Source organism: Vulpes vulpes, chromosome 9 (genome assembly GCF_048418805.1).
Source record: "Vulpes vulpes isolate BD-2025 chromosome 9, VulVul3, whole genome shotgun sequence".
Lineage (NCBI taxonomy): Eukaryota > Metazoa > Chordata > Mammalia > Carnivora > Canidae > Vulpes > Vulpes vulpes.
The window spans coordinates 91,683,886-91,698,349 of record NC_132788.1 but is presented as its reverse complement, the minus strand read 5'-3'; the positions used below and the strand labels follow the sequence as shown (position 1 = coordinate 91,698,349).

The following is a 14,464-nucleotide window of genomic DNA, read 5'->3' as shown; positions in this document are numbered from 1 at the left end:
ACCCCATCAAAAGGCGCAGGGTTTCAGACTGGATAAAAAAGCAGGACCCATCTATTTGCTGTCTACAAGAGACTCATTTTAGACAGAAGGACACCTACAACCTGAAAATAAAAGGTTGGAGAACCATTTACCATTCGAATGGTCCTCAAAAGAAAGCAGGGGTAGCCATCCTTTTATCAGATAAACTAAAATTTACCCCGAAGACTGTAGTGAGAGAAGAAGAGGGACACTATCTCATACTCAAAGGGTCTATCCAACAAGAGGACTTAACAATCCTCAATATATATGCCCCGAATGTGGGAGCTGCCAAATATTTAAACCAATTAATAACCAAAGTGAAGACATACTTAGATAATAATACACTTATACTTGGTGACTTCAATCTAGCTCTTGCTACCCTCGATAGGTCTTCTAAGCACAACATCTCCAAAGAAACGAGAGCTTTAAATGATACACTGGACCAGATGGATTTCACAGATATCTACAGAACTTTACATCCAAACTCAACTGAATACACATTCTTCTCAAGTGCACATGGAACTTTCTCCAGAATAGACCACATACTGGGTCACAAATCGGGTCTGAACCGATACCAAAAGATCGGGATAGTCCCCTGTATATTCTCAGACCATAATGCCTTGAAATTAGAACTAAATCACAACAAGAAGTTTGGAAGGACCTCAAACGCGTGGAGGTTAAGGACCATCCTGCTAAAAGATGAAAGGGTCAACCAGGAAATTAAGGAAGAATTAAAAAGATTCATGGAAACTAATGAGAATGAAGATACAACCGTTCAAAATCTTTGGGATGCAGCAAAAGCAGTCCTGAGGGGGAAATACATAGCAATACAAGCATCCATTCAGAAACTGGAAAGAACTCAAATACAAAAGCTCACCTTACACATAAAGGAGCTAGAGAAAAAAAACAGCAAATTGGCAAATTGACCCCACGCCCAGCAGAAGAAGAGAGTTAATTAAGATTCGAGCAGAACTCAATGAAATCGAGACCAAAAGAACTGTGGAACAGATCAACAGAACCAGGAGTTGGTTCTTTGAAAGAAGTAATAAGATAGATAAACCATTAACCAACCTTATTAAAAAGAAGAGAGAGAAGACTCAAATTAATAAAATCATGAATGAGAAAGGAGAGATCACTACCAACACCAAGGAAATACAAACGATTTTAAAAACATATTATGAACAGCTATACGCCAATAAATTAGGCAATCTAGAAGAAATGGGCACATTCCTGGAAAGCCACAAACTACCAAAACTGGAACAGGGCAAAATAGAAAACCTGAACAGGCCAATAACCAGGGAGGAAATTGAAGCAGTCATCAAAAACCTCCCAAGACACAAAAGTCCAAGGCCAGATGGCTTCCCAGGGGAATACTATCAAACGTTTAAAGAAGAAACCATACGTATTCTACTAAAGCTGTTTGGAAAGATAGAAAGAGATGGAGTACTTCCAAATTTGTTCTGTGAGGCCAGCATCATCTTAATTCCAAAACCAGACAAAGACCCCACCAAAAAGGAGAATTACAGACCAATATCCCTGATGAACATGGATGCCAAAATTCTCAACAAGATACGAGCCAATAGGATCCAACAACACATTAAGAAAATTATTCACCATGACCAAGTAGGATTTATCCCCAGGACACAAGGCTGGTTCAACACTCGTAAAACAATCAATGTGATTCATCATATCAGCAAGAGAAAAACCAAGAACCGTATGATCCTCTCATTAGATGCAGAGAAAGCATTTGACAAAATACAGCATCCATTCCTGATCAAAACTCTTCAGAATGTAGGGATAGAGGGAACATTCCTCAACATCCTAAAAGCCATCTATGAAAAGCCCACAGCAAATATCATTCTCAATGGGGAAGCACTGGGAGCCTTTCCCCTAAGGTTAGGAACAAGATAGGGATGTCCACTCTCACGACTGCTATTCAACACAGTACTGGAAGTCCTAGCCTCAGCAATCAGACAACAAAAAGACATTAAAGGCATTCAGATTGGCAAAGAAGAAGTCAAACTCTCCCTCTTCGCCGATGACATGATACTCTACATAGAAAACCCAAAAGCCTTCACCCCAAGATTGCTAGAACTCATACAGCAATTTGGTAGCATGGCAGGATACAAAATCAATGCCCAGAAGTCAGTGGCATTTCTATACACGAACAATGAGATGGAAGAAAGAGAAATTAAGGAGTCAATCCCATTTACAATTGCACCCAAAAGCATAAGATACCTAGGAATAAACCTAACCAAAGAGGTAAAGGATCTATACCCTAAAAATTTTAGAACACTTCTGAAAGAAATTGAGGAAGACACAAAGAGATGGAAAAATATTCCATGCTCATGGATTGGCAGAATTAATATTGTGAAAATGTCAATGTTACCCAGGGCAATTTACACTTTTAATGCAATCTCTATCAAAATATCATGGACTTTCTTCAGAGAGTTAGAACAAATTATTTTAAGATTTGTGTGGAATCAGAAAAGACCCCGAATAGCCAGGGGAATATTCAAAAAGAAAACCGTATCTGGGGGCATCACAATGCCAGATTTCAGGTTGTACTACACAGCTGTGGTCATCAAGACAGTGTGGTGTTGGCACAAAAACAGACACATAGATCAATGGAACAGAATAGAGAACCCAGAAGTGGACCCTGAACGTTATGGTCAACTAATATTCGACAAAGCAGGAAAGACTATCCATTGGAAGAACGACAGTCTCCTTAATAAATGGTGTTGGGAAAATTGGACATCCACAGGCAGAAGAATGAAACTAGACTACTCTCTTGCACCATACACAAAGATAAACTCAAAATGGATGAAAGATCTAAATGTGAGACAAGATTCCATCAAAATCCTAGAGGAGAACACAGGCAACACCCTTTTTGAACTCGGCCACAGTAACTTCTTGCAAGATACATCCACGAAGGGAAATGAAACAAAAGCCAAAATGAACTATTGGGACTTCATCAAGATAAGAAGCTTTTGCACAGCAAAGGATACAGTTAACAAAACTAGAAGACAACCTACAGAATGAAAGAAGATATTTGCAAATGACGTATCAGATATAGGGCTAGTTTCCAAGATCTATAAAGAACTTATTAAACTCAACAGCAAAGAAACAAACAATCCAATCATGAAATGGGCAAAAGACATGAACAGAAATTTCGCCGAGGAAGACATAGATATGGCCAACACGCACATGAGAAAATGCTCTACATCACTTGCCATCAGGGAAATTCAAATCAAAACCACAATGAGATACCACCTCACACCAGTGAGAATGGGGGAAATTAACAAGGCAGGAAACCACAAATGTTGGAGAAGATGCGGAAAAGGGAACCCTTGCGCTGTTGGTGGGAATGTGAAATGGTACAGCCACTCTGGAAAACTGTGTAGAGGTTCCTCAAAGAGTTAAAAATAGATCTGCCCTATGACCCAGCAATTGCACTGTTGGGGATTTATCCCAAAGATTTAGTTGCAATGAAACGCTGGGACACCTGCACTCCGATGTTTCTAGCAGCAATGTCCACAACAGCCAAACTGTGGAAGGAGCCTCGGTGTCCATCGAAAGATGAATGGATAAAGAAGATGTGGTTTATGTATACAATAGAATATTATTCAGCCATTAGAAATGACAGATACCCACCATTTGCTTCAACGTGGATGGAATTGGAAGGTATTATGCTGAGTGAAATAAGTCAATCGGAGAAGGACAAACAGTGTATGTTCTCATTCATTTGGGGAATATAAATAATAGTGAAAGGGAATATAAGGGAAGGGAGATGAAATGTGTGGGAAATATCATAAAGGGAGTCATAACATAAAGACTCCTAACTCTGTGAAACGAACTAGGGGTGGTGGAAGGGGTGGAGGGCGGGGCGTGGGGTGAATAGGTGACGGGTACTGAGGGGGGCACTTGACGGGATGAGCACTGGGTTTTATTCTGTATGTTGGTAAATTGAATACCAATAAAAAATAAATTTATTAACAAAATAAACCACATATTTTTAGGACAGTAGGAAAAGGCCTCTAGAAAATGACATTGAAATTTTAGAGGCAACATTATGGGTATGTCACCAATTCTACTCTAAAAGTGCTATCTCTTAGGTTACATTCTTCAGGGTGTTAATGTTTTTAGCATACTAGTTACATTTTCCTATATTATCTTTAACATTCTTGCTTCTCTGTATACATATGACATTGTCTATGATTTTCTCATAATATCCTTGACAAGTTTTGGTATAAAGATTTGTCTCGTTTATAGAGTAAATCTACTAACCTCATACTATTTCTAGACTTTGGAAAAGTTCATGTAGAGACTGATCTTTAAAGATCTGATAAAACTTGCTTTTAAAAATGTCTGGACTTGAAGAGTGACAAGCAAGACGGTTCAATGGGAGTTTTCTACCGTGTCCTCACAGAAGCATCAATCTTTAAAACCAGCAATGGACGAGATTACCTTTGTGTAATCTGGATGCAGAACTTACTTAATGGACATTACGTTCAGGATGCTACTTTTGAAGTTTTACATTGTTTTCCATTTCTGCTCTTGAGATTCCACCGAAGAAATGTAGCATACTGTTGAAGCGAAAAATCTGAGAATAGATGCATTGAAGAGGATTAGAACAGTTTCACTTTACCTGTGTCATCTTTCCCAAAGGAGTCACAGCTTATTTCCAAGAGAGATTCACTTGGACTACAGTTTTTCTACTGGGGGAATGTGAGAGCAGTGAATGAGCACTTAAGTTTCTAGTCATATAGGATGCTGCCCTAGAGGCCTGCTTTTTCTCATCATACCTAGAATCCTGAAGTAATCAGTACAGCAAAGTGGTTGAGAAAGGCTGGAAGCAGTTAAGAGATGTGGGGACTCATAGCAACCAGAGCTCAGAAGGCATCAAAGAACCACAGATCTGACTGACTAACTACTTTAGAGGCTCCAGGATACTTAGAATCCTGAAGTAATCAGCACAGCAAAGTGGTTGAGAGAGGCTGGAAGCAGGTAAGAGATGTGAGGACTCATAACAATCAGGGCTCACAAATTATCATAGAACCACAGATCTGACTAACTAGCCACTTTAGAGACTCCTACCAAGAAGCCTGCCTATAAACCAGTGGGAACATCTTCCTACAGATTTTTCTAACTGGCTCATGGACACTTAGAATGTTCTGGATGCCTTATCCACTCTTCCTGTAACTATATCACCTACATTTCATGTGCCCCATGGATGGTGAGTTGCAAGCCTTTGAATATGACCTGTGATTCTGCAGAAAGCCAAATAAGCTCTGCATGATCAGGAGAAGGCATATGACTCGAGCTTTTCAGGGTATTGCTCTAGGGAAAGTGAGAAGTTATCAGTCAGCACCTGGCCTGGCTTTGTGAGGTCAAGAGAAGGCATATAATATTAAGAATTCTCACTAAAGGGATCCCTGGGTGGCGCAGCGGTTTGGCGCCTGCCTTTGGCCCAGGGCGCGATCCTGGAGACCCGGGATCGAATCCCACGTCAGGCTCCTGGTGCATGGAGCCTGCTTCTCCCTCTGCCTGTGTCTCTGCCTCTCTCTCTCTCTCTGTATGACTATCATAAATAAATAATAAAAAAAAAATTAAAAAAAAAAAAAGAATTCTCACTAAAGCAGTAATCAGAGATGTGGAGCTATAGCATATATAGAAAAGATCTAAGAGAGCTTTAGAATTTATTCCTGGACTGACTAGTAAAGGCATTTCTCTCCTGAGAGCCCTCAGTAAAGACTGGAGAAGGTAACTTCTTAGAATAAAAGACAGCAATGCAAAAATGTCAGGGAATAAGAAGAATCAAGGAAATATGACACCACCAAATAAGCACATTAATTTTCCATTTACCATCCTGAAAGAAATAGAGTCTATAAATTGCCTGGAAAGGAATTAAACATTATTTTAAGGAAGCTCAGCAGTTATAAGAGAACGCAGATGGATAGTGAAATCAGGAAAAGAACAAATGAACAAAATGAGAGGTTCAACAGAGAAATGGAACTCAAAATTCTAGAGCTGAAATATATGGTAAACAAAATAAAAACTGTAATTAATAGTGTCAACAACAGACTTGATCAAACAGAAGAAAATATCTGTGAACTCAGAAATAAGTCACTTAAAAATATCCAGTCAGAAGAGAAAAAAGGAAAGAATGAAAAGGAATGAACACAGCCTACTGGGTTTATGAAATCATTCTCTTAAACTAATATATGCCCGTGGTAGTCCCAGAAGGAGAAGAGAGAGTGAGTTAGGGGCAGAAAACTAATTTAAAGAAATGGTTAAAAACTCCCCAAACCTGAGGAGAGATTTGGGCATCCAGGCCATCAACAACACAAAAAATCAACCTACTAAATGGGAGATCTTTACAAGTGATGGACCCAATAAGGGGTTATGATTCAAAATATATAAAGAATTGATAGAACTTAACACCAAGAAACCAAATAATCTGATTAAAAATGGGCAGAAAAAGATTGACTGTATAGTTGTCAGTTTTCTGTTCTATTGATCTGTGTTTATTTTTGTGGCAGTACTAAACTGTTTTGATTACTACAGCCTTGTTATATAACTGGATGTCTGGAGTTGTGATGCCTCCAGCTTTTCTTTTCTTTTTTAAGGTTGCTTTGGCTATTCAGGGTCTTTTGTGGTTCCATACAAATTTAAAGATTGTGTGCTTTAACTCTGTGAAAAATGCCGTTCATATTTTGATAGGGATTACATAAAATGTATAGATTGCTTTGGGTAGTAGAGACATTTTAATAGTATTTTTTCTTTTGATCCATGAACGTGGAGTCTCCATTTCTTTGTGTGATCTTCAGTTTCTTTTTAAAGTGTTTTTATAGTTTTCAGAGTAAATCTTTCACTTCTTTGGTTAGACTTATTCTCAGATATTTTATGGGTTTTGATGCAATTGTAAATGGGATTGATTCCTTGATTTTTTTTAAAAAGATTTTTATTTATTTATTCATTAGAGACAGAGAGAGAGTCAGAGACATAGGCAGAAGGAGAAGCAGGCTCCCCTCAGGGAGCCTGATATGAGACTTGATCCCTGAACTCCAGGATCAGGCCCTGAGATGAAAGCAGAGCTTAACCGCTGAGTCATCCAGACATCCCAATTCTTTGATTTTTCTTTCTGCAGCTTCATTATTGGTGTATAGAAATGTAATAGATTTCCATATGTTGATTTTGTATCCTACAGCTTTACTGAATTTGTTCTAGCAAAGTTTTTGGTGGAATCTTTCTGGTTTTCTATGTGTAGTAGTATCATGTCATCTGCAAATATTGAAAATTTGACTTCTTCCTTACTGATGTGGATGCCTTTTATTTCTTTTTGTTGTCTGACTGCTGTGGTTAGGACTTCAGTACTATGTTGAATAAAATTGGTGAGAGTGGACATCCTTGTCTCTTGTTCCTGATCTTAGGGGAAAAGCTCTCAGTTTTTCCCCATTGAGGATGGTGTTGGCTGTGGTTTTTCAACTAAGGCATTTATTATGTTGAGGTATATTCTCTCTAAACCTACTTTGTTGAGGGTTTTTATCATGAACGGATGTCATACTTTGTTAAATGCTTTTTGTGTGTCTATTGAAATGATCATGTAGTTTTTACTCTTCTCCTAGGATATTTTAAATTTTTGACTGCAATGATTATGTCTCTCCTTTTATATCTCCATTTATTACTGCTTTTGTGCTTTTAAAAATTTATTTTCATATGATTATTCCTTTCTGTTTGTCTGTTTTGATATAGCAAAGAATTTATGTTGCTGATCCTATTGTCTCTCATTGTTTTCTGTTTCATTAATGTGTTTTATTTTATTTTTTTTTAAATTTTTTATTTATAAAAATAAATAAATTTTATTATTTATTTAATAATAAATAAATTATTATTTATTATAATAATAATTATAATTATTATTGCAATCCCTGCTGCGCCACCAGGGATCCCCATTAATGTGTTTTAATTTCTAAAAGTAAAAAAATTTTTTTTCGGGATCCCTGGGTGGCGCAGCAGTTTAGCGCCTGCCTTTGGCCCAGGGCGCGATCCGGAGACCTGGGATCGAATCCCACATCGGGCTCCCGGTGCATGGAGCCTGCTTCTCCCTCTGCCTATGTCTCTGCCTCTCTCTCTCTCTCTGTGTGACTATCATAAGTAAATAAAAAAAAATTTTTTTTTCAAAAGTAATATATTCTAGTTTCTATTTTTTGTGGACCTCTGCTTTTTAAAAAAATTAAACAATTTCTTTTTTTATATAAATTTATTTTTTATTGGTGTTCAATTTGCCAACATATAGAATAACACCCAGTGCTCATCCCATCAAGTGCCCCCCTCAGTGACCGTCACCCAGTCACTAACCTCCCCCCCTGCCCACCTCCCTTTCTACCACCTCTAGTTCCCCTCCCAGAGTTAGGAGTCTCTCATGTTCTGTCTCCCTTTCTGATATTTCCCACTCATTTTTTCTCCTTTCCCCTTTATTCCCTTTCACTATTTTTTATATTCCCCAAATGAATGAGACCATATAATGTTTGTCCTTCTCCGATTGACTTATTTCACTCAGCATAATACCTTCCAGGTCCATCCACATTGATGCAAATGCTGGGTATTTGTCATTTCTAATGGCTGAGTAATATTCTATTGTATACATAAACCACATCTTCTTTATCCATTCATCTTTCGATGGACACCGAGGCTCCATCCAGTTTGGTTGTTGTGGACATTGCTGCTAGAAACATCGGAGTGCCGGTGTCCCAGCGTTTCATTGCATCTGAATCTTTGGGGTAAATCCCCAACAGTGCAATTGCTGCGTCATAGGGCAGATCTATTTTTAACTCTTTGAGGAACCTCCACACAGTTTTCCAGAGTGGCTGTACCATTTCACATTCCCACCAACAGTGCAAGAGGGTTCCCTTTTCTCCGCATCTTCTCCAACATTTGTGGTTTCCTGCCTTGTTAATTTTCCCCATTCTCACTGGTATCTCATTGTGGTTTTGATATGTATTGCCCTGATGGCAAGTGATGCAGAGCATTTTCTCATGTGCGTGTTGGCCATGTCTATGTCTTCCTCGGCGAGATTTCTGTTCATGTTTTTTGCCCATTTCATGATTGGATTGTTTGTTTCTTGGGTGTTGAGTTTAATAAGTTCTTTATAGATCTTGGAAACTAGCCCTTTATCTGATACGTCATTTGCAAATATCTTCTCCCATTCTGTAGGTTGTCTTTGAGTTTTGTTGACTGTTTCTTTTGCTGTGCAAAAGCTTCTTATCTTGATGAAATCCCAATAGTTCATTTTTGCTTTTGTTTCTCTTTCCTTCATGGATGTATCTTGCAAGAAGTGACTGTGGCCAAGTTCACAAAGGGTGTTCTTGCCTGTGTTCTCCTCTAGGATTTTGATGGAATCTTGTCTCACATTTAGATCTTTCATCCATTTTGAGTTTATCTTTGTGTATGGTGTAAGAGAATGGTCTAGTTTCATTCTTCTGCATGTGGATGTCCAATTTTCCCAGCACCATTAATTGAAGAGACTGTCTTTTTTCCAGTGGATAGTCTTTCCTGCTTTGTCGAATATTAGTTGACCATAAAGTTGAGGGTCTACTATGTGTTTCCAAATTGATAATCTCTAGAATATTCTCCTTTAGATTCATGTTTTTGTTTTGCTCTTCTGTAATTTGCGGACTGTAGTGTAAGTTAAACCTCATCACTACACCCTACACCCTTTTAAAATAGGTGAGAAGGGAAAAGGGAAGAATGAAGTAAAATTTATAAATATATATGATATATCAAGGAATAATATACAGTAGATGATACAGACATGTTTCTCTATCTGGTTGCAGGTATTAATTTTCATTAATGAGCTCCTTTTTTTTTACTACTCATTTTACGATCTTTTTACTTTAGCTAGTAACTCAGCTGAAGTATTTGAGCCTTCAGTGGTTCTTTATGATAAATGATGGTTTTTTTTTCCATTAAGTTTTACCAGAGTATGGTTGTATAGGATGTTCCTTGTGGATCCCTTTGGTTTCTCTGTGCTTTTCCCCACTTATGTATGTGGCCATAAACCTGTTTTTTCTTGAGGACTAACAAAAATTAAACACAACGGTCAATACCAAAATAGCCTTTTAACCCCCTTGTGTGCCTAGTGGAAGGAAGAGCCTAAAGCTGAAATGACCCCATGGTAGACTCAGATTTGGTGCAATTGAATCATGCTCTCATTTGGCATAGTCATGTTTCACTTAGATTCTAAGTTAGCAGAGTCAAAAGTCCTCAAGAGATTGGAACCTAAAATCTTGCAAGTGAGTCATCATGTTTGAGAGTGAGAAGTGCCCTTTCTGTCATTACTTCTTCTTTGTCACCACCCCATGTATTCTGTCTTCAGGAGAAATGTAGCTATACTGGTTCTTGGTTCAGAGCATTTATCATATGTGGATAGTACCCCAGTCTTTAAAAAGATAGCATACTGTATTCTTAGAGTCCTCTCTGTTGTTCTATACAGTCCAGTGTTCTGGATGATGATGTAATTAGTAGTATCAGTGAATCCTGTGGGCACCAGTCTATTGTTCTACTTCATTTATTTCAAATGAGGTCCTTGCTCATATTTCAGTTTTATACACATTAACAAGATGGCAAATAAGGTAGTTAGTAGTCTACTGAAGGTCATTTTTCCAAAGATAGAGAAGGCAGAGAAAGTAAGTCCAAATCCCATCCCTTTTATGATGAATGGAGTCTAGTGTAATAAACCTGTATTGGCTAATCCACTTGGAGTATGGTACTATGTCAAGAGTCTCAGGGTTACCCACTGCTACTGGCCGGTTCTGATTCAACTGTTGTACCAGATCAGCCTTGATGAGGGAAAGTCCACAGAGTTAAGCTTATGAATACCTGAAATGCCTTTTGCCACATTCATTGTGAGAAAGCTGGGGAAGGAAAAGAGATTGAATTCATGGGACACTGAGGTGTAGTGATGGGTTGATACAGGGCATGAGGAAAATTGACTTCCTTTGCAAGATAACTCATTTAGGTGATCCCATTTATAAGTCTTTAAGGAAGGCAAGGACACCCTCATCAGTAGAGAAGGAGGCCTTTTTATACTGCAAAGGGTTCAGTAAGGGTGACACTGAGGCCCTTTTAAGTTGTCCCATGTTTTACTTTATCTCCACCATTCTTTCCAAGTCAGTAGCCTGTCTTTTGTCTTAATATTTATGGAAGGGCCTTAAATTCATCTGACCTTGTAATTCAGCAATAATCAGGATCATAACTAGAGTTTGGTTTTTGGCTTTGAGCACCAAAACTGAAAGAAAAGATTTCTCTGAACTCTCTCTCTCTCTCTCTCTTTTAAATATTTATTTATTTGAGAGAGAGCAGGGGGACGGGAGGGGCAGAGGGAGAGAGGAGGAAAGAAGCAGACTCCACACCAAGCACAGAGACCAATGCAGGGCTCAGCCCATGACCATGAGATCCTGGCCTGAGCTGAAATCAAGAGTCACAGGCTAACCAGCTGAGCCACCCAGGCACCCCTACTCTGAACTCATACAGAACATCAATAAAGGGAGCATTCAGCTTTTTGTAGCCCTGGTTTTCTGACTAGAGATAATCCTTCCAATTAGATATTATGGAATATATCAAATTGTTTCATCCAGCCATTCTATATCTACTAGATTTATTTAACTCTTAGTTTAGAATAGAGTGAAAGGGAAAAGCAGTAAGTCAGGAGTATCTGGAAAATTTCTTGCTTTTGATCATGTAGGCCAAGTTATATTTTTATATTTGTCTTTCGTAGGTTTTTTTTGTTTTGTTTTTTGTTTTGCCTTTGATGTCATTGTTAGTCTACTTAGCAAACTGTTCTCAAACTGAACCTCAGACTTACTCTACTTATAGTTGTATGGATTTGTATTTCTTGTGTTCTAGGAACTTTGTCATTACCATTACCATAGCTGTTAGGGGTTTTGGGGCTTGAAATGGATAGATAATGAGAGGGGGGGAATAGGAAGGAAATTAATAATGATGCTCACAAAAGAAATATTGAAAGAATTATTAATAGCTCCCAAAGAACAATATGAAGGACTTGAGCATCTCAAGGGCTATGGAGTGGAATTGTGGATTGTACAGCATTAGACAGCTTAGAGAAAAAAGGACACGCTTATGTCCCAACTTGTCACAGCAGGACGTTGAATGAAAAGTAGGGACTTACTTTTTTTTAATTTTTTTATTACAATTTTATTTTATTTTATTTTTTTAATAATAAATTTATTTTTATGGTGTTCAATTTACCAACATACAGAATAACACCCAGTGCTCATCCCGTCAAGTGGCCCCCGCAGTGCCTGTCACCCATTCACCCCCACCTCCCGCCCTCCTCCCCTTCCACCACCCCTAGTTCCTTTCCCAGAGTTAGGAGTCTTTATGTTCTGTCTCCCTTTCTGATATTTCCCACACACTTCTCCCTTCCCTTATATTCCCTTTCACTATTATTTATATTCCCCAAATGAATGAGAACATATAATGTTTGTCCTTCTCCGACTGAATTACCTCACTCAGCATAATACCCTCCAGGTCCATCCACATTGAGGCAAATGGTGGGTATTTGTCATTTCTAATGGCTGAGTAATATTCCATTGTATACATAAACCACATCTTCTTTATCCATTCATCTTTCGATGGACACCGAGGCTCCGTCAACAGTTTGGCTATTGTGGACATTGCTGATATAAACATCGGGGTGCAGGTGTCCTGGCATTTCACTGCATCTGTATCTTTGGGGTAAATCCCCAACAGTGCAATTGCTGGGTCATAGGGCAGATCTATTTTTAACTCTTTGAGGAACCTCCACACAGTTTTCCAGAGTGGCTGCATCAGTTCACATTCCCACCAACAGTGTAAGAGGGTTCCCTTTTCTTCACATCCTCTCCAACATTTGTGGTTTCCTGTCTTGTTAATTTCCCCCATTCTCACTGGGGTGAGGTGGTATCTCATTGTGGTTTTGATTGTATTTCCCTGATGGCAAGTGATGCAGAGCATTTTCTCATGTGCATGTTGGCCATGTCTATGTCTTCCTCTGTGAGATTTCTCTTCATGTCTTTTGCCCATTTCATGATTGGATTGTTTGTTTCTTTGGTGTTGAGTTTAATAAGTTCTTTATAGATCTTGGAAACTAGCCCTTTATCTGATACGTCATTTGCAAATATCTTCTTCCATTCTGTAGGTTGTCTTTTAGTTTTGTTGACTGTTTCTTTTGCTGTGCAAAAGCTTCTTTTTTTTTTTTTTTGTGCAAAAGCTTCTTATCTTGATGAAGTCCCAATTTTTTATTTTGCTTTTCTCTCCCTCTCTCTCTCTCTCTCTTTTGGTTCTGCAGGCTGGCTTTTATTTTTTTATAAATTTATTTTTTATTGGTGTTCAATTTGCCAACATATAGAATAACATCCAGTGCTCATCCCGTCAAGTGCCCACCTCAGTGCCGGTCACCCAGTCACCTCCACCCCCCACCCACCTCCCCTTCCACCACCCTTAGTTCATTTCCCAGAGTTAGGAGTCTTTCATGTTCTGTCTCCCTTTCTGATATTTCCCACTCATTTTTTTCTCCTTTCCCCTTTATTCCCTTTCACTATTTTTTATATTCCCCAAATCAAGGTCCCTATCTTCAGATGAGACCTTATCTGGTCCCTATCTCTGAAGATATGGACCTTGTCCACTTTTGTTCACTGATAAATCCTTGGCAGTTAGCACAGGGACTGACACCATACTGGATGGGACTGAGGGAATCCCAGCATCTTTCTGATACTTACCAAGATCAGAATTCTTCTACCAGACCCAGAATTCCTCTACTGACACAATTTTCAAAGGAAATACAATACCCATATAAGGGAGAGTTTATAAAATGTTTCAAAAACCAGTGCCTGGGTGCCCTTCATCCCATTTTCATCAGATCTTTTATACCAAGAGCAGGAGCTAATTTGCATTACTAGTAAATGTTAAAGGACACAAATAATTTAAAAAATTAATTTAAGCGAGATGTGGACAGTATATGGCCTTAAAGTAAAAAGGCTAAAAAAGTCTTTTTAAAAAGTTTGTTTTACTTTTTTTTAAGGATTTTATTTGTTTCTTTGAGAGAGAGAAATAAGCAGGGGTAGCAGCAGAGGGAGAAGAGGCAGCAGGCCTCCTGCTGAGCAGGTAGTCCAATGTGGGGCTCAATCTCAGGACCCTGGTATCATGACCTGAGCCAAAGGTAGACGCTTAACCATCTGAGCCACCCAGGTGCCCCTAAAAAAACTGTTTTAAATACCATATTTCTAGGGATGCATGGGTGGCTCAGTAGTTGAGCGTCTGCCTTTGGCTCAGGGCATGATCCTGGAGTCCTGGGATTGAGTCCCACATTGGGCTCTCCATGGGGAGCCTCCCTGCCTCTGTCTCTCTCTCTCTGTGTCTCATGAATAAATAAATAGAATCTTAA

General features: G+C 38.7%; 1 protein-coding gene across 34 annotated transcripts in view; it reads left to right on the top strand.

The window, feature by feature from the left end:
* DOCK3 (dedicator of cytokinesis 3) overlaps nt 1–14,464 on the top strand; it is a 523,288-nt gene that overhangs the window by 174,428 nt on the left and 334,396 nt on the right. The gene's annotated exons all lie outside the window — the stretch shown is intronic.